Source organism: Amblyomma maculatum, chromosome 4 (assembly GCF_055883805.1).
Source record: "Amblyomma maculatum isolate TAMU_Amacu chromosome 4, ASM5588380v1, whole genome shotgun sequence".
NCBI lineage: Eukaryota > Metazoa > Arthropoda > Arachnida > Ixodida > Ixodidae > Amblyomma > Amblyomma maculatum.
This window is the reverse complement of record NC_139347.1, coordinates 149,375,250-149,400,666: the sequence shown is the minus strand read 5'-3', so window position 1 is coordinate 149,400,666 and position 25,417 is coordinate 149,375,250. Positions and strand designations below refer to the sequence as shown.

The 25,417-nt window shown below is 45.4% G+C and overlaps 1 protein-coding gene across 6 annotated transcripts in view; it reads left to right on the top strand.

Annotated features, from left to right (window-relative positions):
• The first annotated feature begins 9,096 nt into the window (after nt 1-9,096).
• The window catches only part of LOC146193286 (phospholipase A1-like), a 230,302-nt gene continuing 213,981 nt past the window's right edge, over nt 9,097-25,417 (top strand). For 2 of the 6 annotated variants that reach the window (XM_084602655.1, XM_084602654.1), the window contains exon 1: nt 9,101-9,393. The gene's annotated coding sequence lies outside the window, so the exon portion shown is untranslated. Of the gene's footprint in view, nt 9,394-25,417 lie in introns of all 6 variants that reach the window. The other 4 variants (XM_084602656.1, XM_084602652.1, XM_084602653.1 and 1 more) reach the window with 4 other exon arrangements.

Below are 25,417 nucleotides of genomic sequence, written 5' to 3'. Positions count from 1 at the left end.
CATCTGCAAGCTCTACGCCACCTGCAGAAGCTCGAGCGATTCCTTAATACCGAAATTGTCACCAGAAGTGTCAATAACCTCATACAAAACGCAATCATCAGGCTACATTGGTATTTTCGAGATGATGTTAAAAGGCAGGTCAATAATATATTATAGAAATAATAATGGTTCTAAAACCTAGCCCTGTTGCAAACCGGATTTTAGAAGGTCGACAAAAGTTTGGGCTGATGTGTAGTTAACAAACAGTTAACACTCAGAAAGGAAATTAGAGACCCAAGTCAGTAAGGTTCAATACTTCAATATAAGGTTTCATTTGAACATTACTTTCGAATGAATTACAGTGTCAAAAGCTTTTGAAATATCAATAAAGAGCGCACCAATTTGATAACGACAGTCGAGATTAAAAGCAATGTCATGCACGAATTTCAATAATTGGGCAGATGTATGAAAAGCTCGCCTGAAACCATGTTGATTACTAGACAAAATTATTATTACATTCTAGGTATTGTAAAATGTGTGTATGGTATGTTCAAGCAGTTTACATCATGATGATGTAATTAAATGGGCCTGTAATTTTTATGATGCTGCTTATTGCCGGACCTAAATAACATCAGAAATTTTGCTACTTACCCAGACTAATGTACGTACAATACCAGAAGTAAGGGATTTTGTAAATATAATATTGCTACCTAGCGTTGCCCTAGGTGGTTCATGGCTCTGCGAAAAGCACGATGAAGTAAGACTCGTGCAAGCGTTCTACGGCCATGTTTGCTGACTGTGCTTGCCTGGATCCAGGCATTGTACCATACTCTCCGGGGACTGTTTGACTTTCTTTTAAAACTACGTGAGAGTTTGGTGGAGCCTGTGCTGGGTACGACTAGCCTATGCAAGAAACCCCATCATGCAGCCGCTCCGCGAGCCCTCCACCGACTGACACCACGGTAAACTGCTTCAGCCAGAAGCTCCAAGGACTCGATCCCTCTGGAGCTTGCACCATCAAAGACCGCTATGACAGCTATTTTTCCAACGCAAGCAGCCAGCGCTACGTCAGCCCGTTACACCCTGCGCACCCCGAGGTTCCCCAAGTCGTTTCACGCGGACCATTTCGAGGATGTGGCGGACTGGTTCGTTCACTTCGAACGTGTGGATGCCTTGAACCAGTGGGACGGCGCCGCGAATTTGCGAAATGTGTATTTCAGCCTCGAGGATGGAGCGCGCACCTGATTTGAAAACCGTGAGGATGTTTTAACATTATGGCGAGAGTTCCGCCGTCGCCTACTGAAGGCCTACACCAGCGTCGACTGCCGCGAACGAGCGGAGCGTGCCATCCACTCCCGCGCCCAGCTTCCGAACGAGAGCGTACAGATGCACAAGGACGTGACGCGCCTCTTCAGACGAGCTGGTCCAGCCATGCCCGAGGTAAAGCAACAGCGTCACTTACAGCGTGGTGTTAAGGAGCAGCTCTTCGCGGGCTTCGTGCGCAACCCACCAATGACCGCGTCTGCCATCCTCACCGAGGCCATAGTGATGAAAAAGGTTCTTCAACAGCGTTCCGCCACCTACGACCGGCCCGGGCATGCTACTGCCGTCACAACATCATTTACTCCTTTCTTATACCACCCTGATGAACTTCGTGAACTGATCCGGGCGATTGTGCATGAAGAGCTGCATAAAGGGCGCACCTCATCGCAGCCTGCGTTCAGCTCCGTCACAGCTCTTGTCCGCGAGGAGGTGCAACAGGCATTCCAAAGTGGAGAGCTGGGCCAGTTGGCACATACTGGTAAGGATTAAAACCAGCGGAAAGACGCAGACAAAGAGAACGTTGTGTTGTGTGCTTCTCTCTTTGTCTGCGTCTTTCCGCTGGTTTTAATCCTTAGGCGTTCCAGAGCCCTACTGCGGCGATCGACATGCCACATCTGTCTGATGCCTACCACCGTCCCATGTACGCCGACGTTACACGGCGTGTTGTTCCCGCTTCGCCACCAACCGCTTCTATTTCGCTGCCATCCATTCACGCCGCGCCTCTAGCCTCGCTCCCATCAGTGCAGCCGATGCAATATTATGATCAACGAACGGCTTTTCGGAAGGCTAACATATGGTGCGCACCTAAACGGCGGTCACTCAGCTTTCACTGCGGGTAGCCTGCCCATCTTTATCGGGATTGTTTTTACCGACGCCTCGGCTTTGGAGGGCTTCCGCATGGACTCTCTGAGGCCCCTTGTCGGTCAGCTCCCTCCGGAAATCGAGAACTCCCTTGCGTATCAACGGAGTCCTGCCCGTCCGCAGAGACAGTCGCGCTCACCGTCACCGAGGCGCTCTTCCCCGACTCCTAAGGACGTCTCGTCAGAGGCACAAGCTCGATTCCCTAATCCTCGCCGGCCGGGAAAATTGAAACCAGCTACATTCGGGGCCGAGGTCGCTAAGAGGCACTGTGCTGAAGGCCTCCCGTTGCCGCAGCTAAGATCCGACCAAGAAGCAACGACGCCCGCACCCGAATTAAATAACCGTGATTTTTTGGTCATTCCTGTAGTAATCGACGGTTGCATAGTCAGTGCATTGGTGATCACAGGCGCCGATTACTCTATTTAAGCGCACGGTTAGCCACTGTCCTGAAAAAAGTGAGAACCCCTTGTCCTGGAGTGCACCTCAGAACTGCCGGTGGTCCTCTCGTCACGCCCAAGGCTTTGTGAACTGCTCGTGTTGAGATTAGCCAGTTCGCGTTCATCATTTGTGGAGTTTAAACAGTGCTTTACGTCTTCATCAAAAGTTCGTCAAGCGCCTCTAACGCAACACCGTATCATTACTTATGACGACGTTCGCACAATCCGCCACCAGCCGTACTGCGTTTCTACAAAAGAACGGGAAGTTATTCATTCACAAGTACAGGAGATGTTTGAAGATGGTGTTGTTCAACCTTTCCAAAGCTCATGGTCTCTTCCTGTCGTTCTAGTCAAGAAGAAGGACGGCACACTTCGATTCTGCGTCGATTTTTGCCAACTGAACAAAATCACCATAAAGGATGTCTACCCATTGCCAAGAAGAATTTATGCCTTCCTGGATAGACTTTGGCACAATAAGTACTTTTCATAATTGACTTGAAGAGCGGTTATTGGCAAATTGAAGTGGATGAACGGGACCGCAAAAAAACCGCCTTCGTTACGCCAGACGGACTATATGAATTCAAAGATTCTTCCTTTCTGCTAATGCTCAGCGCCGGCTACGTTCCAACTGTTGATAGACACCTTCCTCACTCGCCTCAAGTGAGAATGCTGCCTTGTGTACCTGGAATGACGTTGTCGTCTTTTCCGAAACGTTTCAATAGCATCTCCTACGCCTTTGGGCTGTACTCAGAGAGCTCCATTCGCCTGACCTCACGCTGAAGCCTCAGAAATGCCAATGCCACTTTTATTACAAGAGCTGAACTTTCTGGGTCACGCTTTAAGCGCTGACAGCGTTCATCCCGACCCCGGCAAGACCGCAGCCGTCGCCAGTGTCCCTACTCCTACTGACAAGAAAGCTGTCCAGCGTTTTCTGGGTCTATGTGCTTATTATCGACTGTTTATTTCTGACTTCTCCAAAGTTGCGGAACCATTGATGCGCCTCCGAGAAATGACACCTCCTTTTTTTACTCAGGAACAAGAGGCGGCTTTCTCATTGCTCCGCCAGCGCCTTCAGACTTCTCCCGTTCTTGCACCCTTTGACGAACAGGCTGACACAGAGATCCACACCGACGCCAGCAACATCGGTCTTAGCGCTGTCCTTGTGCAACACCAAGAGGGCATTGAGGGAGTTATAGCCTATGTTAGCCGCACTCTCTCTCGTGCGGAACGCAATTACTCGACGACCGAAAAGGAATGTCTTGCTGTTGTGTGCCCACCACGAATTTTCACCCTTACCTTTACGGCTGCACCTTCAAACTTGTAACGGATCATCACTGCCTTTGCTGGCATGCTAATTTACGATACCCGTCTGGACGTTTGGACCATGGGAGCTTGCGACTAAAGGAATGCCACATTACCGCCGTGTACAAGCCTGGCCGTCAAGACGAAGACGCCGACACGTTGTCGCGTGCACCACTCCACACTACAGGACCAGAACTTGACGAAGACAGCGGCTTTATCGGTACCCTGTACACATCGGACATAATGGCTCGCAGCGGGCTGACATGAACATCCGACCTCTGATTAATCACCTTGAAGATCACGCCACACTTCTACCTCGACACTTCTCTCGACGTCTTGGCTTTGTCTGTTTGCGCCAGGGTATTATTTATAAGAACTCAAGGGGCCAGGATAAAGCTCATCTTCTGGTGATCCCAGACTATCTTCGCGCCGACCTTCTCCTAGCATGCCACGGTGAGCCAACTTCTGGCCACTTTGGGTTTTCCCGGACCCTTGCCAGGGCACGAAACGTGTACTACTGCTCCGGGCTATCTGCCGGTGTCAAACACTATACGTCAAAAGCTGCCATGAATGGCAGCACCGGAATACGCCACCGTGTACGCCAGTAGGGTTTCTCCAGCCGGTTCCGGCACCTCGTGCTCCGTTCTACCAAATAGGGATGAGCCTCCTCGGTCTTTTTCTTCTGTCGCTGACCAGCAACAAGTTGATCATAGCCGCTACTGACTATTTGACTCGCTATTCCGAGACCAAAGCAACTCCCCGCGGCACAGCTTCAAACGTTGGTCAATGGTTCATGCATAACGTCATCTTGCGACACGGCGCCCCTTTCTTACGGTATTACTACCAGATGGACGGCGTTTACAGCTCATTTACTCGACCAGATATTTCATTTGAGCTACACTGGCCACCGCAAGACCACAGCGTACCATCCACAGAGCAACCGACTAACTGAATGATTAAACAAGACCATTGCGGACATGCTCTCAGTGTATGTGGATGTCCAGCACAAGACCTGGGATGATGCACTACTGTACGTAACATTTGCCTACAACACGGTTATCCAGGAAACTAGGCGCTCCCCTCGTGTATGAACGTGAAGTCCAGACCATGCCTAATGCCACGCTGCCGTGCACCGCTGATGACGACCAGCTCTCACCACACGCCGAAGAGATCGCCCAAAGCGCTCAGGAAGCCCGTCAGTTGGCCCGCTTGCACATTGGCCAACAGCAGGGCCCTGATGCCTGCCGCTACAACCTTTGCCATCGACAGGTTAACTACAATCCCGGGGATCAAGTCTGAGTGTGGACACCTGTCTGTCACCAGGGTGAGTTCAAAATCTACTTTGCCGTTACTTCGGCCCCTACAAAGTGCTGCGACGCGTCAGTGCTGTTAACTATGAAGTGATTCCTAACGGTGTCACGCGATCACGACGTCCTCGGAAACCAAGCTAAGATATTGTGCACATTGCGCGGCTTAAGCCGCACTCTACGCGGTAAAAGCTTCGCCGGCCTCTGTTCTGAGTGGCCCGTTTTTCTGCCTTTGATTTTTTTTTATGGCAACCAAGTGTCCCCACCTTGCTGGTGGCACTACTGCGATGCCTTTTTTTCGGACGGGGAATAATGCCACCTAGCGTTGCCAGGTGGCTCACGGCTCTCCGAAAAAGATGTCCGTGCTTGCCTAGGTCCAGGTATTGGACCTTTTCTCTCCAAGGACTGTTTGACTTTCTGTTAGAACTACGGGACAATATATATATAACGAGATGTCTATAATGAATATCTCATAAGGAATGCACTGGGAATTCTGTCAGGTGCACTTGATTTCTTTACATCTAAATTTATTATCCCATTAAGAACACCATCCGAAAAAATAATGCATCTGGTTGGAAGATGAATACGTGTAGCTGCATGATTGAGTGAGTAATTTATCATGATGAAAAATAGAGTGAAAAAAGGAGTTAAACGCATCTGAGAGACCCTTGGGATCCTAAATTGATTGGTTGTTAATTCGTTTGAGTATCCTCTGAAAAGACCGTGGTCCAAATTTTTTTTAGGATTACTGATCAGCAACTTTGGAGTTACTGATCACGTTTTTACATGATCAGTAACTCCTAAAATATTTGCCAGAACGTAAAAAATATTTGCCAGAACTAGGCAAAGCACAGAACTCTCCTTTCGCTTTGCTTAGACGGGCAATTCGTTCAAGGATGAAACTTGATCTCGATGATCTTAACCTTTCTATACGGCGGGACAGATTCGAACTATCACGGTTGATCCAGGGAACGTCAATGTGTTTCATTTTAGTTTTCACAGAAAGAAAAAGAATAATGGAGGTTTGGGCAGTGTTCGCAAAGAAAAAACTGAAGTATCAAAGTGAGTCGTGGTTTAATAGATGAAAACAAACTTGCTTCCACAAATACAATACTAACTACCTATCTGGCTCTGGTACGTCCAACACTGGAATACGCGAGCGTCATATGGGATCCCTATCAGCCAAAACAAATTGATAAGATTGAAAAGGTTCACAGAAGGGCGGCCAGGTTCATTCTATCAAAATATAGCAACGCAGATTCTGTGAGAGACATGTTAGATTAAAAACAACTTCTTCAACCATCAAAACGAAAAGGATTCCCAGTCTAAAATTTATCTGTCGCACAATAGTCACTTCAACATAGACACAAGCCCCTATTTGCAGCAGCCGTTGCTGTTGTCCTTTACCAGTGTCTCACAGCCATGAGATTACACCTATTGGAGCCTGTGTTATCTGTTTTAAATATCTTTTTCCCCACAACAATTACAAAATGGAATTCAGTGCCTCAGGCATTTCTGCAAACAGATAATCTCCTTCAATTTGAAATTTGGTTGTACAGTCACATACCCGATCAGATATTCATGTTACCTTTGTTTTTAATAATTTTCTCTTGTTCTGATCTTGATGGCTTGCAGGCCGAATTACTTAGTAAATAATTTGTCCGCTAGTGTTGTGCCTAATTCCTGTATCTGCAGAGCAGCACGGTTTTCTCATCTTTCGATTTGATTTTTTGGAATAGTGTAAGGTTGAACTTGTGGCTGCGTGTTCTTTGCATTCATGTATTTCTAATCATCCTGTAAAGGTCTTACGGAAGACAGTATCAATAAATAAATATTCAGGAAGTCTAAAACTGTCACCAATCATAAACGCGCTGATCAGCAGGTTGCGGTCAACAGGAAAACAAATCCTATGCGCTATCTATTTTAAATACGTTTTTGCTGATGCCTTTTCGCATAACGACTAGATATACCACCACCCTTTCTCATTTGGCGCTCATTTCGATACAGGAACAAGTCTTTGAGACTTGTTCCTTGTCTTCTATATCCGGTGTAAGTCATGTCGGAGTACCTAGAATAGCACAGCCGGCGCTAAACCCTGGGAGGGCTGCCACATCATCTTATTTTTTTTAAATGCTTCAAACGTTTCATACACAGATTAAATGCGGCTTGGGAGTCCCGATGTGGTGGCGCTTTAGCTGTCATAGCACCTGTTGTCAGACGCATTGATATCTGACGCAATGACATATGACGCACGAAGCTATTAGCCCAATTTTCTAAGGATTATTTGTCAAATAAAAGGCGCATTCGTTCTTTTTGTTGGCGAATTTCGCGAGCGAAGTGGACAAGCTCTTTGCGCCAGGATTGGACACGAGGTGAGAAGTTTCCCACTGTCCATACCCTATCAGTTATGTCTTTTGGCTAAAATTATTCGCCAAATGTTTACTTTTAGTATTTAAGGTAGAACAGATTACAATCTGTGTCCCAATATTTTCTGTTCTTGGATGCCAATGGATAGTGGCGGAACTTATCAGAGGTTGTTACCGCGGTTAGCTCTAGAGAACCCAACCACGATTTCCTCTGATGTTTCGTTTCTCTCGTTGCCTTTTTCCCGTAGTTCACTGAAATAAAAAAGAGCTCGGTCGTTTGTTTCTTCCATAAAGTCAGCCCGAACAACCTCGTCTTTTCAAGTGCATTATATTGTTACGACGTTTATTTGCACAGATGGTAGGATACGCTGGAGATTAGCACACCACAGCGGACAAACCCAAGTTCCTCGTCCTCTTCTGCTTATTCCACCAAACCTCATCTTCCTTCAATAAGGACCGCGGGAAGTGCGTGACAATATTTTAATGTCATACATCAAGCTTTGATCCTCAGCTTCTTTGGCGCTTCTGGCAAAAACCCACCAAGGCGGACTGCTAATTAGGAAAATGCTTTTTCATGTCAGTGAGTCCGGTAGAATTGTACCTGGGTTGGGCGTGAAGACATAATTTTTTTTTCGAGCCAGCAGCTTGTTTCAGAGCTTCAAAAAATTAGGCGTGCGTTTCGGAATGTGAATTGATCTCGACATCGCCATAGCACTGTAAATGTTGAACATGAAAAAACACACAAGCAACTCTCATTCGAAGGCACTAGCAATATAGGGGACCAGCGGCTCTCCAATTTGGCGCTTTTTATTTACCTTTATGCCCTAGCTTCTCGCTAAAACGGCTTATCTGTATCTGTATGTAATCACCTCTTTTTCATTGCGAACACACGTCCATCAACGTGATAAAGACTCAAAAACGTACTCTGCATAATCTACCATTCCAGGGGAGCTGCGGCAGAAGCTTGGTAACAGAAAGCAGGTAATATGGTCCTCACTCACCCAAGAAAGATAATAAAGAAGTGTGAGTGTTCACGTTCTTGCCGCGAATCACAAAAGAGTGTCAGTGCAGCGCTTATTATAGTTATTGCGTCCCCCAGGAGTCATTCATGTCTCCTATGTGGTGCGCCCCGATCCCGACCTCAATATACGAGCAAGTCAAGACCTGGCACCTAGGCCAAATTGCATTGCCAGGGCACAAAAAAAGGTCACCTTTAAATATTAGCCTCTTTCATCATGGGTACTGCTTTGTGGCACGGGAGCTGGCTACACGCTTAATCGTTGGCGGTCCGCCAACAAACAAAGTAAGCGACCGCCTTTGAGATGACCTGCTAATCTGTACAGCTGCTGATAGAATTATAATATCGACGGGGAGACACACAGGAAGAATAAGTCGTAAATTAATACAATTATCAAACAAGATGTCAGTGCTACAGCAGTGCTTGCGCGGCGTGATTTTTGGTTATCGATTACCTCGGTGAACACCGGACATTGATTGACCTTTTATCAAGTTGCTTTCCATAACGTTCCTCTGTGATTTCCCAGTTCGTGTTGCTGCCGCTTTCCTGGCCTCTGCATCTGTGTGCCCCTTGGACGTGCGCTGTTCTGGAGGCTGCTACTTCGGGACTGCCGTTTTGAAGTTGGCGCCTTTCTTCACGCAACAAGAAGCTTCTCCACCATTCGTGGCATTCCTGGGCGACAGCGGCGACACATCTTTGCCTTATCGGCTTCGTCTACTGTGGGCGTTTTTTGCTCGCATTTGGCAGCAGCGGCAGCTCGTGTGACGCACCTCGCCTAACGTTCCTCTGTGATTTCCCAGGTTGGTCACTTTTCTAATACCTTCAGTCCAAACCTGCCGCTGCTGCCAAAGAAACAAAAATTCTTGTTGATGCATTTCTGCTTTTACCGGTCTAGTTTTTGACATGTCCCGTTGTTGCGCGTGTAGAGGAGTGCTGTCTGAAGAGCACTCACAACTGACATGCTGCGCGTGCGACTTTTCCTTCCACTCGGGAGCTTGCTCGGGTGTGACTGATGAAACCCTCAAGGGGAAACGAGAATCGTTTAGAAAAATATGGAAGTGTGGGTCTTGCAGACCGAATGCAAGTAATGGCGCTATCACAGGGAAAGCCGACCAGGCAGAAGTTAATATACCTACAATTCTGTTAGACATAAACAGAAAGCTTAGCTCTCTCCTTTGCCTCCCTGAAAAAGTGGACGGAATCGAAAAGGCAATTGACTTGCTTTCGGGTGAGTTCGACAAGTTCAAAGAACGACTCGATGTCCAAGAAAAGGAATCCAAAGAGCTCAAAGTTCGAGTTGCAGTGCTGGAAAGCAACTGTGCTGGGTCTGATTTGACCGAGATCAAGTCTAGTGTCAATGACCTGGAATGGCGTAGTCGGCGTTTAAACCTGGAATTTCATGGTGTTATTCAGAGCGAACAGGAAGACCTACTGGCTAAAATTAATGAAGTGGGGGCCGAGGTTTCTCTTGAACCCCTACTGCAACAGGATGTCATGACCATGCATAGACTGCCCGCGAAAAAGGACAGAACTCCCATCATTCTTGTCCGATTTTCTCGTCAGGAGCTAAGGGACAAATGGTTCGCCAAAAGGAGCGCCTTCCGTGATGTAGACAGCTCTGTCTTTGTCAAAGAGAACATGACCAAGTATTCGCGAGACCTCCTTGGAATCGTGAAAGAGCAGGCGAAACGATTTGGCTTCAAATTTGCTTGGCATGTCAATGGCAAAATATTGGTCAGGAGGAAGGAAGGGGACTCCGCCTTTGCCATTCGGTCAGAGAGTGACCTTGCTCTGCTAGCCCAATAACTCACCGTAAACTGAAAACTAAATATGGAGTATCACGAATTACTACTTCCCCATAAAGTAAACGGTTGCCTCGACCTAAATAATTTCTCTGCCTTACATATTAATGTCCGGTCTCTGCGTAACAAGTTTGATGACTTTTCATATTTTGTTGAAAGTCTGCAGCACAATTTTGATGCAATTCTGCTGACTGAAACATGGGCCGTATGCGATGCTGACTTGGTGAAACTTCCCGGCTATGATCCTTGTTTCCTGAATCGCCCTTCTCGTGGAGGGGGTGTTGCCATTTATGTAAAGAACAGTGGCCTTCATAGCGAAGTTTTACCTGAGTTCTCTATAATGACTCCTGACTGTGAAATGCTCGCGCTGAAGACTGCGGACAAAATGGTTTCTGTCGTTTACAGGCCGCCGTCAGGTGACCCAGATAAGTTCTTAACACATCTCGACAAATTTCTCGATTTTGCCGCTGAAGTCCAATACTCTACTATTATTGGTGGTGACCTCAACATTAATACACTTGCACCTTCTAGTATAAATCGCCAATTTAATCACACAATTGCTTCTAATGGTTTTACAAATGTTATCACTACACCCACAAGGATAACAACGACGTCAATCAGTACAATTGACCTTTTTATAGTAGACATTGTCTCCCGCGTCATTTCTGCCGGTACTATTGCTTGTGACCTTAGTGACCACTGTGCCATTTTCGTATCCATGCCACATAGCTGCTCACCAAGTTACGCACAACCAAATAGTTTTGCTTATCAATGTATAACTGATGCGACACTTGCCCGATTTCGCGAATCTGTACGCGTTGCAGATTGGAACTGCGTTTTTGCCTGTTCTTCCGTTGATGAATCTTATGAGCTCTTTTTAAGTACTTTGAAAGACATTTACAATAAGTGCTTTCCCTGGAAAACAAAGAAATCAAACACAAAACTCCGTAAACCTTGGGTGACTCCAACACACGTCAAAATGATGAATCATAAGTCTAGGCTCTTCAAACGCTTTATGTCCACTCGGAACCCTGATCACCTTACAGCTTTCAAAAAACACCGTAACAAGTTAACCAACGAACTGCGAAGATCTAAATATGCCTATCAATCGCGTATCCTCACTAGCAGGGAAGGTCCGAAAGCATTTTGGAAACTTTTAAATGAATCGTTTCTAAACAAGAATAAAAATACGCAATTAGGTCAGCTTGTGATCGATGGCTTGCCCTATTCCCGCTCTTTGCTGGCAGAAAAATTCAATGACTTCTTCACAAGCTTTAGACCTAGTGGTTCCGCGGTCGAAGCACTTCGGTATCTCCAAAATACAGGTTTAGAGACTTTTGCTTTTCATTTAACGACCAGCGAGGAAGTTTTTAGCGTTATAATGAACCTAAAACCTACAAGTTGCACCGATTTCGATGGCTTCCAAATTAAACCAGTTAAATTTGTTTCGGATCTCTTAGCACCATGCTTAAGCTACATCTTTAACTTGTCGCTCACATCAGGAATTTTTCCTGCACGAATGAAATATGCAAACGTAACTGTTATTTTCAAAGGAGGCGATAGAAACAAGATGACAAACTATAGGCCAATTTCTATTCTCCCTGTTTTTTCAAAGGCTCTTGAAAAAGTAATGCTCAAGAGAATCGATGGGTTCTTTTCTAAACATGCTTTAATAAATGCCAGTCAGTTTGGATTTCGAAAGGGCAAGTCCACGGAATCTGCTTTACTCTTACAAAAGGAAATTATTTTAAATAATATCGAAGCTAAAAGTTTGACCCTTGGTATTTTCATCGACTTTACCAAAGCTTTCGACCTTCTTAATCATGAAATACTACTCTGTAAACTTGAAAGCTATGGTGTCCGTGGTCTTTCCCTCCAACTAATTCGTTCTTATTTAAACATGCACCAGCAGGTCGTTTCGGTCGATAATCATAAGTCTAGCTCCCTTCTCATTGAATGTGGTGTCCCGCAAGGTAGCCTTCTTGGACCGTTCCTCTTTAATGTATATGCTAACGACCTTCCGAGCATAGCTTATCATACAAGTTGTATTCAGTACGCTGACGACACAAGTTTTTTTCTTAGGGGATCTTCTGCCGATGAACTAATCAATAGTGCAAATCTGGTTCTTTGTGCTCTCCACAAATGGTCCACAGCTAATGGTTTGGTAGTTAACTCTAACAAGACCAAAGCAGTCTTTTTTCGTCCTCTTAGCCAGGATATTACAGTAAACAGTACTCTGCATCTAGAAAATAACATTATTGAAATTGTAGACAAGTTCAAATCACTCGGTATTGTATTCGACTCTCGCATGAGGTGGTCTGACCATATAATGTATATTGAAAGCAAACTCACTAGATCTGTTGGTTTTCTCTCGAGATTGCGCAAAGAATTTTCCTCAAAGCATAAGCTCCTTATTTATCACGCTTTAATTCAATCTCACATAAACTACTGTCACCTCGTTTGGGGTACAACATCCAAAACAAATCTAAACATCATACTCGGTCTCCAAATGAAGGCAATTAGACTGATCGCTGGTGCATGCTACACTGCCCATACACAAACATTATTTCCGAAATATAGGATTCATCGTGTGCATGCCATGTTTGAGTATCGTCTACTTCACTGCCTTAAATTGTCACCTCAGTGCTTAATTGACTTCTTGAAGAATATATCTGGACTTAAGCCTTACGAGAAACCCTTTCACACCAGAAGTAAACAAATATGGGACGTTCCTCGAACGAGGACGTTATATGGTAACCAGAGCCTTCGTTTTACTTTAGCATGCATATTAAATCATTATAGCATACACAACCCAAACATCTTTACCGCGTCAATTAAGGACTTTAAGCTATATTTTATCAATTCCGCACTGTCTCTCTGTACTTTCCGTTCCTTGCCTTAAACATTATTACAAGAATAGTCACTTCATTTTCATTACGTTCTGCCATATTTCGTGCATATACTGTTACACTATTGAGGATCGTTAATTTACTGTGCTGTTTTTTAACTTGCTGTTTCATTTGTATATATGTGCTCTTTCTGTGCTTCAAAATTTTCATGTTATATATGTATATCTTCGCCTTAACGTCACACGTCCTGTTGCTCTGCCATTACTGGGCCTCGGGCATCTCTCAAGCTATCGCTGTAGCTTTTCGCCCGAGGCCCATTTCCTGTATATTACTGGAAATAATTTTTTTTTTCAATTTTTCAAATTTTATCAGGAAGGTCTCAACGTACTCGAAGAGGAATTCAACTTACCGCTCGTATCAAAGATTCTCATCCGCCTGATCTCTGGAGACATCGCGACTGCCAAAAGAATAGTCCAGGGAAACACCCACTTAAGTCTGGAGCGAGGTCTTGCAATCGATATGGGCAACATCCATTTCTTGAGTCGACAAACGCAGTTGCTGGTAACGAACTTGAGTCTAGAATACCGGTGTCTCAACTAATGCACGACCAACGCATTCGTCAACGACCTAGCAGGGATTCCAGACGTATTTGCGCTCCCTGACCAGCCTTCACAAGTACTTTAAAGACGCGTACACAGTACTTTGCAGCGTTTCATGTCTGAACTACGCAGTCATTCCCAACAACGTGACAGCCTCCCAGCGGCACCATGCGCTCTAGAAATCCTGCATGTTGTACAGCTTAAGCCTAATATGAACGATAAATCCCATTGGTGCTTAAAGGTTTATTGTTTGTGATTATGCTTGTCTGCTAACTTCGCATGAATTCTGGCTATGCTTTGAAAGGGGTAATAATGCTGCGGCTTTTACTAATATTTATTTGGTGCTGTTGATCATTGCCGGTAATTCCAAAAGGTTTTGTGCCCTTTAGTATTCGGTCATGTTCTGTACCCCTCCTCCCACAGCGCCTTTGTCACGTTCTTGGTACCCTAAAACGCGCCAGTGTTTACGGCGAATAAGTTCCACCGCAAGCGACTGGTTAATCATTCTGCCAAATCATTCCGGTCACCTCTAACAGATGCTACAATGTATCATTTTAGTTTTATAAGATCGTTGCTGAAAGCAATAAGATTTAATATTTGTTTACCGCCTTGCACTTTTGTTACTCTCGGCGCTGCAGAGTTGCACCGCTCTTTAGCTGGCAGAAGGCAGCAAATTGAAGAGTTGATTTAAGTGCAACGTCGGTCTCGGTTGTCTTCGCCATTTGTGGCATAATGGGACAATATCTTTTAGAGTCGGTAAATTTCAAATGACCTTTTCCACAATTTCATAGGGTACTGTTCTTTATCACAGAAAAGCCTGGTTACGTGCAGAAGCAACGAGCAACTTTAAGTAATACAAGCTACCATCAAACGTCGGAGCGGAAGTTGAAAACCGCATCGTGCGTATCCGATACAATTAGCCGACCAACGAACGATAACTTTATAAAGTCTCCATGTTCAAAGCAGATTTGTAAGTAATGTGTAGCAGCGATGCAATATATGGGAAATCCTCCCTTGTCTCTCCACCACGAAGCATCCGTAAAAAATGCCTTTCTTGCTCGCACCGACACCTAGTGTTCTCTAGCCCAAGTATCTACTTCTGAAGGTTTACGAAATGCATATCTCGTTTTATTCAAGTATGGCATAGTTAGGTGTTCTTTTTGTACTCAATATACTTGAAACATCCAATGCTCTAATGCGTGATGTAAGGAAGACGTCAAATTCTTTTTAAATCAATTTCTCTTCATGCGACCCGCTACTTGCCCGTTGTGTTCACAATAAAATCGACCAAATCCGAATATGGATATAGCATAAGACAAAATTAGAAAACTATAGATAATCTTTTATCATTCAAATTGCATCAAGCTCTAAACCATGACCTTTATGGCTATTAGTTTACGTGCGTTAACATAAGCTCGTACAGGACAAGTGCATAGCATTATGGTGGATATTAGAAAGCAGGTATTTTGAAATGGTTGGTTGGTTTGGTTGGTTTGTGGGGTTTAACGTCCCAAAGCGACTTAGGCTATGAAAGACGCCGTAGTGGAGGACTCCGGGAATTTCGACCACCTGGGGTTCTTTAACGTGCACTGACATCGCACAGCACACGGGCGCCTTGCTTTTCGCCTCCACCGAAAAGCGGCCGCCGAGGCCGGGATTCGATCCCGCGCCCTTGGGAACAGTAGTCGAGCGCCGTAACCACTGCGCCACCCCGGCGGGGCGTATTTTGAAAAGGAACTACCAAAGCGTTCCAATAGCGAGCAAGCGGGAAAGCAACCAGTTCTCTTTTATCGCGTTTTAAGATATGTGCAGTTTCGCACTCTTTCGCAACATTGCATCAATGCTGCTTTTTTGTGGACATTGAAGAATTGAGTCTGAAGGCGCATGAGGATGTGATGCTAGTACTGAGAACAACAAAAAGAGAAGGATAACTATCAGAAATTGTCAAGTTTTTATGCTGGCCGGTAATTCACTGGCACTGTCGACTTATGCTTTGAGCTATACTGCTAGTGCTTGCGCTGCAACCTGATCTGACTTCGTGCAGCTACGCATAACTATTTATCTTAGTGTCAGCCATACCTGCATACAGTGCTTAAAAAAGTAGCGACCCCAATATTTCGTGTACCCTGCCTGTGAAATGATGCGAGCACAATACTGAACTCGAATAACGTTATTGATGTTCAGTATTGTGCTTCCTAATATTGTACTCAGTATTGTATTTTTATTGTTTGCATGGAACTGCGCTAAGTAAATATAATTGAAATTTTCTACCATCCAGTTTTGGTGTCAGATTCAATTGCTGGACGAGTGCTATGTCAGAGACAAAATGCATTAGGTCAAGTCTGGTGCAAACAACTGCCGTTTGGTAGGTACTTTGCTGATTTTAAGGTCGGTCCAGTTTAATTAGAAAGTAGATGAAGGTGGAGCGAAACATACCCACCTAATGGAAGAAGGAAGGCAAGACACGAGCGCTAATTTGAAAGTAAAATATATATATTTCAAGAAGACGTCACATAAAAAAGCTAATAAAACAAAAAGTGAAGTATATATAAACAAGGCACAAAACCCTGAGAAATAAGAATAACCAAACATAGCGCCGGGTAGGTTATTCAACAAAGCCGGAAATACCTGTTGAGCAGAAAATTAACTCTTCACAGGCAAAACAAATAATGTCCTAAAACCTTTCATTCGGGTTCACATTTTCGAAATCGGGCGTGGTGTACTGGCATATGCGTTCTTGTGAAAACGCCTAAATATGTCAAAGAGAACGCAGCCTTAGCTTGCACCTGAACGCAAAGGGATTCCTGTCATTCAGAGCACCACGCATTGGTATCGAGTTGACAACTAACGGAAGGTGTAGGTTATAGACAATTTAAAGGCAGCAGTCGTATATACAGAAACGCAGGTGAGTGACTTTCGCGTCACATTATCGAACGCTGATTTACTTCAAGGCAGGCAGACTGACGTGAACCAGACCTCCGCGTACACTTTGTGCTTAGGAACGGATATCAATATCAGCTCTACCGCCACATTCTTTTAGGTATGCATTCTTTGTGAAATATCTCTGTGCTGCTTTTGCATGCAGCTATTGGTTCAGTTAATTGTGTTCCTCGGCTTCTTTGTGTTATTTTCTACCTCATTCTTATTTTTTACTGTTCTCTTTAAGCAATTTACGCACTGGATTTGTATTCTGTGCCCTTTCAAACAAATATTAGTTGCCTAATAGCACTTCTGCAGTATTATACTTCAGCCACTTGTCCTTTGAAGGGCGACAGCCTTCAAAGGCTCATACTGTCGGCGCTCGTTCGTCCGATCACACTATAGTTGTCAATTAAATGACGTCATAATGACATCATTAGAAAATAAAAATCCTGTCTCCCCGCAACTGTGCCACACCCGGGATCGTGAAAAGCACATCATATTTCTCCTTGCCTACCCTCAGGATAATAGTAGCGATGTCAACGGTCCTGTCATTAGTGATAATGAGATTGATGACAATATACAATTATAATGACGGCGCATTAAGTTGATAATGAGAGGAAACGTGATGCAGCGTGTGCAGCAGCAACGCTTATGCTTTCGCATTTCTGCAGTGTAGATTACACAGTGCTCTCAAATATTTAGTTCAACCTCCTATGCTATTATTGGTCGTTTTAAGCTACATCACTCCTTACTCAAGCTTGCTATAAATTTAAATTGAGAAAAATTAAATAGAAAATAGTCATCCATAGAAAGTATAATACTTTTTATTCTTCAGCGCGGGCAACCTAAATGACGAGGGTAAACAGCATAAGTCTCTGAGCTAAAGTTTGCGCCTACTGCTGATAACTCATTCCCTTCGACAACCTGGCTATCTGCATGTCGGTCACTGACATTCCTTTAAACACGTGTACATTTCAGTCTTCAATGCATTTCTGACTTCCTCTAACTCCGTGAAAGCTATTACGGCGTCGGAATCGCTGTTCTGCGAGGGCGGAAAAATCCGCTGCTAAATTAATATATGGTTTGCCTTGTAGATGTGGGCATTTCTTCATATAAGACGAGCTTGTTTACAAATCACTCACTGATCCTTTTGAAGCAGTTTCTTTGGGTCTGAAGTAATCTAAATAACAATTATCACGTCTCGTGACACAATCCGAGCAATTCGCAGTGACGGACAACCACGCTTCCTCCATGGTCGAACTCTAGATGTCTTCAAGAAAATTTATTTTTTTGACCCACCACAATGACGCGTATCAATTCCTCTTTGTTTTAGAAAAAAAGAAACACAACTTTGAGCATTGTGGAAATATGTTGCTTTGTACTCGGGACGACGCGCACAGGGAAATTTGCTACCTGAACGTCAGCCTCACACACAGCGTAGTATCAGAGGGCTTACCCCACGGACAGTGATATTCAAGCCATCTCTCATGCTGGCGGCAAACTACCGGCTGGCAGGTGTGCGAACACCGGCACAACACTCACATCGAATGGTGGCCCGCTGCTAACGGAATGCTTGCTGTTAACGGTTCCAGTGGAAGCAGTGTGTGGGCCTTGTAATAAGGTCACAGCGTTGCGGCTTGTTGCGACGAACTAATGTTAGACATGATTCGCAAGGAGGCTTACCGCGAGACATACGAGGAAAACACAGGCACATGGGACGAGCACTAACTTAGAGAAAGTTTCCACCTGTCCGTCACTCTCACTCCTAAGTTAGCGCTCATCCTGTGTGCCTTTCTTGTGCTAGTCTGTCTCGTGCTAAGCCTCCCTGTGAATGATGTACCAACTGGCTCAGAACTGCACTTCACTGAAGTTGACGTTAGACATGCACACGATGGATAAATTGAGAAATCTGGAGGCAGAGATTTCCTGTAAGGAATGTAGCCTCAAATAAGACATTCGTATGGTGCTCCTCCCCGACCACGTCAACAAGGTACTGTTTGTCAAGCTCAGAAAGCAAGTTAGAATCTCCCCTCGGCATTCAAAGAAAGCTCAATCAACCTATTCGTACCCGATACGACAGGATCGCCTGTTCATGTAGCTCTTGAAAAATATGCAAGATGTAGAGCAGCTGGTCATTTCCCCCGCGTAGACTTGAGCAAAGCTTTACATTACAAAATGGTAAACCCGTCCCAGTGTCATCGTAGACGCAAGCAGTTTAGATATCTTTGCGTTCTTCTTTAAACCCACTATAAACCGATGGTCGCTTAGGGTAACAAACTGTATTTCAAGGGAAGGAAAGCGTAGCAGGAGGTGGCAGAAAGTGAGGTGGTCGGATGAGGTTAGGAAGTTCGTAGGGGTCAAGTGGATGAAGCTAATACAAAACCAGGTTATTTGGAGAATTATGGGAGAGGCCTTCGCCCTGCAATGGGTATAGTCAGGCTGATGATGCAATAAACTCACTGTCCTAGCTCTCAAGTTGCTTACAACGGCATCACCGCTGCTAGGAGAATGAGCGTTATTAGCGCAATAGATAACATTGGCGTAGGGTTTTTATCTTTGTGAGGCCGTTAAACTTGTCAATAAAGTCGCAGACTCTGCATGGATACTACTCTTACTTTGTTATTGACTAATTGAATGTAATGGACCATCGCGATGGGCATGGGCAGTTTTGAGGAACAGTGAACAATTTCTAGCTAAAATTTGTTTAACACAGCTGCTTCAGTTACACGCCTGTACTTTGGCGCTCCTAAAAACCTGTACTTCAATAAATGAGGTAAGAATCTGAAGATTTTTAAAAATAATGGTTTGAATTTTAGGTCCTCCTGGGCACTCCAGCGTCTTCTCTGCCCTAATAGACTAAAAAATAGCGCTCGCATTTAGTCACTAGGTTACTGGCAGCAAAATGCAATTTTAGATGTTCTGTCTTGCCATCTCTCCAGACGTTTCGAAAAGTTCTTAAAGCAAAACAACGTCGCACTAGCAACACTTGCGAGCTAACTAACGCATGTAGAAAAACTGCATTTTCTCACTTTAAGGCCAATGCGGCTTCATGGGTGTGTCTGTGATCCACTGTTATAAGATGAAAGCCTTTAATAACTTATAGCTTAAACCAGTCGCATTTTAGCTGTCAATAAATATAATTCCTCACACAAATTAAAATTCTGCCTTCAGCGGAATTGAGCTTCCATTCCTCGGATCCCCAGCCGAACGCTATAGCCAACTACGCCGCGCCCGGAATCATGGATACACATCATACTACTGCTTGTCTACCGTGAGAATGATAGTAGCAATGACAATTACGCTCTAATTAGTGATAATGACAATGATGACAGTAGCGATGATAATGACGGTGCACTCAGTTGACAATAATAATGAGAACAAACGTGATGTATCCTGTGCAGCAGCAACGCTCAGGCTTTCACAATTCTGCAGTGTAGATTCAACAGCGCTCTCTTAATTTTTTACCCGACAACTTAAAATCCTCGAAAATACATAACGCGGTTTTTATACTCGACAAAGGTGTGCGCATCGGATCGAACTCCTACTTTATATCACGAAATACGCATACAGATCACTAACATTGGCTTCTTGTAAATCTGCTAAGATCCCGAAAAGCAACCCGCTCTAAACAAAACATCTGTCCGAAATATTCACGGGCTGCTGTAGAAAATCATATTGTGTAACACACTAGGCTCTGTTTTTTCTGGCAGCCCTTAGGCCTTAGCTACGGGGTAAAGGATGATGGTTCTTTTCCACCAGTCATCCACGAATGCCGCCAGCAGCGGCGGGTCGCCGCCAGTACGCAGCACACTGCAAGCCTGACTGTACCACAGACGTTCACACAGGAGACCTACCTGAGCTACTTTATCAGCGCTTATCAAGGGTCGCCTCCACCCAGAAATGCCATTACCGGGTGGGTCACGCTAGCGACGGATACAAACGATGCCACGTAATACATTACGTTCCAAACATTGTTATTTGTCACAGTTTAGGGCACTGTCATATACATTTTCGATCGAATGACTCAATACTAGAACATGTTTTGCATATAGGAGGATGGATAAAAACGCTTTTTGATAATGAGGTGATGGAGGGGTGTACCTAAATAAGCAACGCTTGTGAAGACGAAAGAGTGGAAGAGGGGTGTACAGGCTTGTGGTGAGCCTTCAACGGGAATGAGCATCGAAAACAAGAAACGACCGACTTCTTGGCGTATTTACGCCTGGCGTCTGGCCTCATTTATGTTCTGCCAGCGCTGAACGTTGTGAGCTCAGCGTCTGAAAAATCCATAAAAAATCTAGTCCTTTAAAATGAGAGAACAAATTACTCTCGCATTTTTATTGATGGCAAGAAATAGTAGTGTGTGTACTTTGTGCATTTTACATGTGACAGCTTCATTCCTAACAACTGCCGAACATGTCCTGTCTACGTGCACGCGCCGCTGCTTGCGTGAATATGCATCCACTGTAGTATTTACAGCAATTCCAATGTTAGCCTTCGTAGGTGTTTTCTTAAATATTGTGTGCATTGGATGGCCAGATTATTGATAGCATAAGTGATAGGTGATAAAACATGTATTGTTCTGGAGCAATCTTCACAGGTTTTCTTTTTGTTCTCACACGTACTGTCGCAGAAGTAATTAGCGCCGCCAAAATATTATGCGGGTTATATTTTCTATGTTAAAATCTTATTCTTTGTTCATCACGTCAGCTGCTAAACTAGAAGAAACGTGATCGCTGTTACCAAGTAATCTCCCTGTCATAAAATATTCATTGTAAGAGCGATATCGATGTGTATATTCGAAGTATGAAATGTTATTACTTGCATGTCAAGCCGTTAGGTGTTGAAGCGCGAAGAAAATATAAACAATTGCATGATCCAATCGCCCAATCGCAAATGCGCAATACAGAAGCGAAACATTGTTTTAGTATATTGCTTTTAGAGCTCAGTCCCAGGTCACCGAGAATGAAGGTTACAAAAAATTGGAGACAATTACGTTACATAATAATACCAAATTCAATAGAATGAGGCAAAGCACTTGAGAACACATTGTTTTTAGTTTACACGCATATTCCTTCTTTAAAAAACACTCCACTAACAGTTCTTGACTGAAATTAAGGAAGTTTGTAGTCGGAAAAATAGATGGATATAAGATCGACTTGATGCACCAACGCCTAGTTCTCAAAGATGAGGTCTACGTAAGTATTTCGCGAGGTTGTGAGCCGTGAGAGGCGCTACGAGAAAGAGGAACGATATGTTCTCCCGCATAAGTGGTAAGAAATTTCTGTTTGTCTGTACACCTATGTAAAACTCTCCCGCTACTAATATTGATTTAAATCGATGGGCTGTTAATGCAACTTTCCGGAAGTGCATGCCTTTGGGGAACGCAGTAGGGGTTAAGTACACAGCGATGAGCCCCCGCTTCGGTAGCGAGAACGACAGGGATTTCTCGGCGGCGGCCCAAGTGCTGAATGAGGTCGGCTGAAAAGTGAAAATGTAGAGCACAGCAAGCAGGTAGCTGTTACCGACGCAGTCGAAAGCCTTCGCGTGGTCTAAGGAGAGGACAACTCTGGTGACCCGTTGAGCGCAGGCATACCCCATTCTGGTACCGACATTCTGGTAGAAATTAAGAAGAAGAAATGGACATGGGCAGGACATGTAGTGAGAAGAGAGGATAACCGATGGTCGCTGAGGGTAACAAACTGAATTCCAAAGGAAGGAAAGCGTAGCAGGGGGCGGCAGAAAGTTAGGTGGGCGGATGAGATTAAGAAGTTCGCAGGGGTCAAGTGGATGCAGCTAGAACAGAACCGGGTTAAGTGGAGAAATATGGGAGAGGCCTTCGCCCTGCAGTGGGTATAGTCAGGCTGATGATGATGATGATGATGATGATGATGATGATGATGATGATGATGATGATGATGATACCACAACGCATCCCTAGTCAATGTCAGCCTGGCGAACGCTGACCACCCGGGCAGAGCAGAATAGCAGCGGCTAACCAATTCATGAAGGCGGACTCGTGAATCCCGATAAACTACGATGCAACGATTTTATAACAAGAGGGTGCTCGGACTCCACGACGAGGAACTCAGCAGCGCCATGCCTTCCGTCGGAAATAAATGATGCGGCAGAAACTGAGCAAATGTGGTTTGGCTCTATGGTGGAGGAAATAGCTCACTAGCCTAAGCAACAAGTTACCATGGACGCCGAAAAATATGGAGTTAAATCCAACCACTAGCTGATCTGGACCTGGTGCGTTCGACTGGCTCATGGCACCCATCGCAACCTGTACCTCCTCTAGAGTTGCTGTCTCCATAAGCGATGCGCATGCGTCTTTGGAAAGTTAAGGCAGGGGCCCAAAGAACGAGCCGACAGATTCCTGAAAACATTCGTCCTGATCGAGGTTCTCTGATGAAAACCGGGCGGCGAAATTCTCTCTGACAATACATTTCATGTCAACGCGGGATCGGGAGACGCGGTATAGTCCGCAAGCATGGCTCATCATCATCATCATAACCTGGGCTATGCCCACTGCAGGGCAAAGGCCTCTGCCATATTCCTCAAAGTAACCCCTTTCTGCGCTAGCTGCGTTTAACCTCATCCGCCCACCTAAGTTTCTCCCGCCCCCTGCAGCGCATTCCTTCGCTTGGAATCCAGTTTGTTACTCTAGCGAGCATCTGTTAAACTGTTTTCGCCCCGTATGTTCAGTCAATGCCCATTTCGTCACAACTATTTTCACGCTAATTCACCTGTTACTGAGCTGGCTCATAGGCCGAGCGTGCCCGAGCTCCGCTGGATCATAAAGTGGCCAACGGGAAGATTCCGTGTAAGGTGACGCGTGGGAGTTGTCCTCGATAACGGGTTGATGACGCACACGAAGCGTCTGTAAGTGTTGGCGCATCAAGAGCCTGAGCATACCGCCATCACGCGCGATATGTTTGCGGCACAGGCTATCGTCCTGGTGGTCCTGGTCGACGTACACAGACAACATGTCAGAAAGCGTGCGGTGAAACCGCTCAGTCAACCCACTGGTCTGCGGGTGACAGCTGGAGGTCAATTTGTGATGCGTGGTTGAAGCCTCAATAACTTCGGTTACAATCGTCGACAGAAATGTCCGACCACGATCGCTGAGAAGCACTTGAGGGGCCCCATGGCGCAGTACGAGCGATTGCAAAATGAAGGTCGCGACCTCATGTGCTGAGTCATTAGGCAGGGCAGCGCTCTCAGCGTAGGGTGTTAGGTGGTTGACGGCGGTGACGATCCAGCGATTACCTCGTGCGGACAATGGAAGTGGCCCGTATAAGTCTATGCCAACAACGGCAAAAGGAGTAGCAGGGTAAGGTAGCGGCTGTAGTAGGCCAGCAGGAGGAGAAGTGGGCCGTTTGCGGCGCTGACATGGCAGACAAGAGGCGACGTATTTTGCCACACTTGAGGCGAGGCCTGGCCAGAAGAAACGGGTTTTCACGCGGAGGTAAGTTTATGAAAGCCTAAGTGACCGGCTGTAGCATCATCGTGGAAAGCCGCCAGGATACAGGTGCGAGCGCTCTCGGAATAACGGGGACCCAACGGGTGCCCTCAGAGCAATAAATATAACGGGAGAGCACGCCGTTGTCAAGTTTGAACTTTTGGAGATGCCTGCGCATCCTAGCAGTAGGAGGGTGAGAAGCACCGGTGAGAAGGTTGATTAGAGAAAGACAGTAGGAATCTGCTCGCTGGTGTGAAATAATGGCGTAGCGATCTGGAGCAGCGGCAGGAGTAGCACAGGTGATGTTTGGAGCTCTGGGCGACAAGGACGTCGAGGGTGCACGCAGGAAGGCGCGAAGAAGCACTAAGTAGTGATTCTGGGAGCGGGCAGCGGGAAAGAGCATCGGCATCTTGATGTTTGCGACCCGATTTGAATATGACATCGAAGTGGTATTCCTGCAAACGCAGAATCCAACGGCCCAGGCGTCCAGTCAAATTTTTGAGGGTTGATAACGAGCACAGAGCGTGGTGATCGGTAACGTTCATGAAATGGCGGCCGTAGAGGTAGGGGCGGAATTTCTGAACTGCCCAAACGACGGCGAGGCACTCTTGCTCAGTGATGGTGTAGTTGCGTTCCGCTCGTGTTAGAGTTCGACTAGCAAACGCAATTACTGTTTCCCGAGAAGCGGTGTCACGATTCAGAAGTACGGAACCGATACCGAGGCTGCTGGCATCGGTGTGGAGAATGGTGGCAGCAGTGTCGTCGAAGTGAGCGAGAACAGGGTCCGAAGTGAGGGCATTTTTTAGGGTTTGGAAAGCTTTTTCGCATTCTTCGTACCAATTGAAAGTAGTACGGTCGGTAAGGAGGCGGTGGATCGGTCCAGCAATGGTAGCGAAATTGCGAATGAAACGGCGAAAGTATGAAGACAGGCCAAGCAAACTGCGTAGTTCCTAAATCAGCTGAGGGCGTGCAAAGTTCAAAACTGCAGCAAGCTTGTCAGGGTCGGGTCGAATGCCATCGCGGCTGACGAGGTGGCCAAGGATCTTGATTTTTTTCTTGGCGAAATTACACTTTTTTGTGTTCAGCTGGAGACCGGCGGATGCCAGGCACGTTAATATTTGATCAAGGCGGCAAAAATGATCAGAAAACGTCGCAGAGAAAATAACTATGTCGTCCAGGCAGCACAA